The 6,086-nt window shown below is 36.1% G+C and overlaps 1 long non-coding RNA gene across 1 annotated transcript; it reads left to right on the top strand.

Annotated features, from left to right (window-relative positions):
* The first annotated feature begins 1,138 nt into the window (after positions 1 to 1,138).
* LOC130647295 (uncharacterized) lies at positions 1,139 to 2,746 on the top strand. Its single transcript, XR_008982843.1, has 2 exons — positions 1,139 to 1,993; positions 2,061 to 2,746. It is a non-coding gene; the product is annotated as an uncharacterized LOC130647295 (long non-coding RNA).
* Positions 2,747 to 6,086: the final 3,340 nt, after the last annotated feature.

The raw sequence follows: 6,086 nt of genomic DNA, 5'->3' as shown, positions 1-6,086 counted from the left end.
ACCTAAAGTTAAGCTTGCTAACTGACTATATAACTATACACTACGTTAAATATAAAAAAGGCATGCTGTTGTGCAAAAGAAAAAATTTATAAGAAGAAAAGTCTGGCGATGGGTTGAGAGGAATGAATTAAGAACAGCAAGTTTTAGCATTTTTTTATTTTTTTTCACCACCGATACCCTCCTCTTCCTCTTCCTCTTCCACTTCCACTGCTCCTCTTCAGCTTCATCCGCTCCCGCACATCGTCCTCCTCCGTGAAGGTGCGGGAGCCACCAGACGCCTTCCAGGACTTGTAATTTTGTGAGCTTATATAAGCTCCCAAAGATTTATTTAGGGAACAAAAGTCCCGGAAGGCGTCCCAAGATAAGTCCTTTTTCTCAGCTGATAATTCCTAAAAACACGATCCAATTGTGCTACATTCAAAACTTCCGAAAACATGCAAAGTTGATCGACTTTTCTAATCATTCATTAAGTTATATTTACTGTTTTACCACATTCTACACTTCAAAGCAATTATTTCTAGTGCATAACTTACTTTAACCTTCTCCTCTAACTCAGCAACTTTTCCCTCCAATAAATCAACTCGCTGTTTCAACTCCTACATAAAGATTCCTCTCAAATTAATTTAATACTGTACTTTCATATGCTAATTCTCGTATGCTAATCTAACTAAGTTTTATATTATCTCATTTGGCCGCTAAAAGTAGTAGTGGTAGTATATATTTGCTGTTTCAATTACAATTTTATCTATTACGTATAATGAGATGACAATCTATGGCAGTCAGGAAACCAACCAAATAGAAACAGCTAGTCTATGTAACATCGCCGTTATGTGGCAAATTTTTTAGCAATTGCTGTAAAGATATAACACAGAAACATAGGACACAAATGTGTCTCAAACCTTCCTCAGTATTAAATTTTAATACAAAAAGCTTTATATGAATGCAAAATTTTGCATCAAAGAAATGCAATTTCAGTATTGAAAAGGTAAAAAGCAAACTATGAAAATACTTACATCAACAACTTGGTTATTCATAATTATTATTATTACTAAATATAAATTTAAAACTAATATTAAGCGATAGGTAAATTTCTAATACAACACCTTTTAATGGGAGTTAAAAGCACTAAAACAAAAAGAATGTTTGCAAACATTTCATGCAAAGAGAGTTTTATTGCCCTGGCTGTTGGTTGAAGAGCGTGTAGACACATTTCTACTCTACTTCAAAACAACATGTATTTATTAAATTTTAATATCCTAAGTAAAAATGTCATATGTCTACAAGCTCTTCTTGACAACCTGCACCACGAGAAGGTAGCCAATGGGACTAAGCAGGTCATACCTAAAATAAAGGACAGATTTATGTTGCAATTAACATTTTAAGTAAAAAAGAGTTACCCCATTTTGGTGATGTAATTGTTTACTTGATGTTGCATAACTTACAGTAACTGAGGTGTGATGGCTGGTAGGTTGATTGTTGTAAGTCATTATGGTAGGGTGATTGGGCTGTGATGATCGGTAGGGTACGGATGAGACTGAATAATGCTGTAACGTTAAAGCACCTTGTTTAGGTTGCATATGGTGCGATAAGGTAATAAGCAGCATAATGTTGTAATAGTAATGCACCTTGTTCAGGTTTTGAAATTGGATTATGTTAATACACAATTTTTTTCAATAAGCAACTCATTTTTTAAGCAACTGAACTGGATTTGAAATGTTTTAAGCAATTTTAGTTCTGGACAAATATAAGCACAAGCAAGAATAATTTTTTTTGCACACTTCAGTTTATTTTTAAGAAATATCTTTTTTACCAAAATATGACTTAGTTTCTTTTTCCCGTTTATTATATATATGTTTAACAAAAATAAGACTTAGATATTGACTAAAAAATAACATGAGATCTGACCAAAATCCAATTTGCTTATAAAAAAAATTGTGCAATCAGCTCAATGCTGTAATGCACCTTGTTCAGGTTGCATGTGCACCTTGTTCAGGTTGCAATTGGCTTACAACGCCATTAATAATCAGCATAAAGCTGTAATGTTAATGCACCTTGTTCAGGCTGCAATTGGCCTACAACGCCATTAATAATCAGCACAAAGCTGTAATGTTAATGTACCTTGTTTAAGTAATTGTGATATAATGGGTACAGACAATATGTTGAATCTGGTAAGTAGAAAGGGTATGGTAATTGTGGTACAATGATCGGTATGGTAAAACGATATGTTGATTGGGATAAGTCGAAACGGTATGGTAATTGTGGTATAATGGGTGCAGGCGATATGTTGAATCTGGTAAATCGAAAGGGTATGGTAATTGTGTTATGATGATCGGTAAGGTACAGACGATACGTTGATTGCGATAAGTGAAAACGGTATGGTAATTGTGGTATGATGGGTACTGACGATTTATGTTGAATCCTTTAGGTCGAAATGGTAATTGTGGTATGATGATCGGTACGGTAAGGCAATATGTTGATTGCAAAAAGTCGAAATTGTATGGTAATTGTGTTATGATGACCAATAAGGTAAAGACGAGATTTTGATTGCGATAAGTCAAAACAGCACGGTAATCGTGGTATGACAGGGACGGTACAGACAATATGTTGATTGCGATAAGGCTGTATGTATGGTAAGGTTTTGAATTTAAACCTTTATGTTAATACACATTCTTTTTATAAGCAACTAAACTGAATTTTAAAAAAATTTAGTTTTGTACAAATAAAAGCATAAGCAAAAATTTTTTTTCTTTTAAGAAAATAGAAAAAAGACACACTTTTTGAACAAAAGAAAACTAAAAAACTTCTCAGTTTTTTTTCAAGAATTTTTTTTTTAACAGCAATATGACTTCTTTTCATTTCCCCCGTTTAGATATATTACCAAAATTAGTTAAATAAAATTAAACAACCATTAAGAACCTTCAGACCTGGGTATTGGGTAAAAAATAACTTAAGATCTGACTACAATCCTAAGTTGCTTATAAAAAAAATTGTGCAATCAGCTCAATGCTGTAATGCACACCTTGTTTAGGTTGCATGTGCACCTTGTTCAGGTTGCAATTGGCTTACAACGCCATTAATAATCAGCACAAAGCTGTAATGTTAATGCACCTCGTTTAGGTTGCAATTGGCTTACAATGCCATTAATAATCAGCACAGAGCTGCAATATTAATGCACCTTGTTCAGGTTGCAATTGGCTTACAACGCCATTAACAATCAGCACAAAGCTGTATTAGAAATGCACCTTGTTCAGGTTGCATTCTGTCATGTGGCATGGTAATTGTGGTATGATAATCGGTAGGGTACAGACGATATGTTGATTGCGATAAGTCAAAATGGTACGGTAATTGTGGTATGACGATCGATGTGATACGGATAAAATAGATATGCAACTGGATATTAAATGCATCAGTGGTTAATGTAACAATCACAGATCTTTGTTAGGCTGTGTTATGACCCTCCACCTCCACCTCCAGCAACGCCATTAATAATAGGCATAAAGCTGTAATGTTCACCTTGTTCAGGTTGCAATTGGCCTAAACGCCATTAATAATCAGCACAAAGGTGTAATGTTAATGCAAGGTTGAATTCAGTCATGCAGTATGGTAATTGTGGTATGATTGGTAGGGTACAGACGATTATGTTGATTGCGATAAGTCAAAACGGTATGGTATTGTGGTATGATGATCGATGTGATACGGATGAAATAGATATGCAACTGGATATCAAATGTATCCATGGTTAATGTAACAATCACAGACCTTTGTTAGGCTGTGTTATGACCCTCCACCTCCACCTCCAACAACACCATTAATAATCAGTATAATGCTGTAATGTCAATCCACCTTGTTCAGGTTGCATTTGCACCTTGTTCAGATTAGAATGGTTTTTAGGGGCCAAGATTGTGATTGTCTGCAAAATAGGTGAATTCAGATTGTAATTATCATTATGAATGAGATAGGCATATTATACATGTGCAATTTACAGATGGTGAAGGACAAACTGCATCTTCAATACCATCATCACAAAACTGGTCAAGTTCTTTCACCAAGTTAATATACTTTTCCATAGTGATATTGTATTTTTTGACGGTTTTATTCGATAATGCCTTCAGGCGTTTCTCTTCCTCTTGTCTGGCTTTCATACGGGGATGTGTATTAATGTACAAGAGTCGTTCTTGAGTAATTGGTTCGACAAGTGCCCAATTTCTTTCTTTTTCGCATCTGGAGAATGCAGTGTAAGCTGTACCAAGGTTATTTTTTTCCATCTGAATTGATTGTTGTAACTTGATACGCATGTGGGTGGCAGTTTTACCATCTCCAATTGACATACCCTGACTTTTGCCAATAGTTATTGCATATCCTGGCATTAACGGCAGGCCATTTCTGCTGCAACAATCAGACTCACATCGACCTTCAACCGCAGTAATTGGTATCCATTTCGGATGTTCTTGAATCCATGACGGGCCTTTATAATTTGGGAAATCGACTACAACAGCTATTGGAAATTCAGGTGGTGACATATTTGGTGAATAAAGGATTGCAATTACTTTTCCCATGGCACCATTATTTAGGCCAAGGCCTGTAAGACCCTTTTGGTTCTTGGTAAGGATTACAGTTGCACCAACTGCCATTAAAGATCTTAGTGGTATTTGACCCAGTTGCTTATCAGTTAAAGAGTGATGTTTACCACGTCCTCTTGATGGAATAACAGCAACTGGCACACCAAGGTTAGCTAATTTATTATGGTTTTCTTCATTAACTTCATTCCATGTTTCCATTAATGTAAGGACGCGACCATGCAAAAAGTTACATTTTTCGGCATGGGGCAAAGCATTTTCATAACGACTATTTATATCTTGCCAGTCTTGTTGAGTAATCGATCCATTGCGTATTCTAAGTAGCCGCTGTAGAAGGGCCAACTGATCTGGTCCTTGGCGCATTGTTTCTGTAAGAACAATAACATCTTGAAATGAGCGATAGATTGCATAACCAGCAAAGTTGATTGTGGAATCATCATGTTTCGGCGGCTGATGTAAATCCAAAGCACGAATTGGTCCAAGTTGACCAAGGTCCCCAAAGAAATTGACAGTTGGTACACCTCCATAATAATTATCAAAGTCTCCTGTTGCCTCACATAATCTTTGGCTGCACCAAGCCACTAGAAGCTTCGACTGCATGCTACGTTCATCAATATTAAGTTGAATCAATTTCAGTTCATTGTTTTCATGCATGCCTGTATATTTTCTTAGCTTTCTTAGAGCTACATCACCCAACGGATAGTCAGAAAGCTGGACAGAATTTAAATTCTTATCTTTTTTAAGTTTGTGTGGTGGTGGAGTCATTGAGTGTATAGTGCGACCATTAGGTATGAGGACTGATGCTGCCCCAGTTGGGGCCAAGTTCATAACAGCAGAATTTCGCTTAAAAATACGACGAACGATTCTAGTAAGCGCGGTAATGATGAATGTTTTCCCGACACCGGCTGTTCCTTGTATTAATAAACGTATTGGCTGGGTACCTGTTGGCACAGTTCCTTTTGCGACTTGTAATAAATGCTGAAGATTTATACCAATGACTGTTCTTTGTAATTCATTAGCATTTAAGATGTTTATTTGGGGTAAAGTACATTCTTCAGCATGCTGCAATTCATTTTTTTCTGCTTCTTCAGATATAGATTGTAACCATAAGTCAGCATTAATTGGCCATTGACTACCAAAACTTTGAATTGCATAATTATTCCAATTAAATGTAGGCCCACCATCAGGAAGAACCTGTTGTACATTTGGCTCATTGATATCAGCAACATGGTGCCTAGCAATATCTCTCATTATTGCTCTACCTATGTTCATTTGTGCAATGGCAGAATTTTGGGAACATTGGGAACTTGCATCTGTATATTGTGATGATTGATCCGAAGACTGAGTATTGGTTTCAATATTGATTGCACGGGTGTGACTTTGTGTTCTCTCGCTTTTTTTATCGAATGATTGTTTAGCCTCTTTCAATGAATCAATTAATATTGATGGGCATTCTTCAGTTTGAACAAGGGAAGCCAAAGCAGCAGCAAATGACTCATGTTGTCCCTT

Source organism: Hydractinia symbiolongicarpus, chromosome 6 (genome assembly GCF_029227915.1).
Source record: "Hydractinia symbiolongicarpus strain clone_291-10 chromosome 6, HSymV2.1, whole genome shotgun sequence".
NCBI classification, from domain to species: Eukaryota; Metazoa; Cnidaria; class Hydrozoa; order Anthoathecata; family Hydractiniidae; genus Hydractinia; species Hydractinia symbiolongicarpus.
The sequence above is the reverse complement of the archived record's forward strand: the minus strand, read 5'-3'. Positions and strand labels throughout refer to the sequence as shown.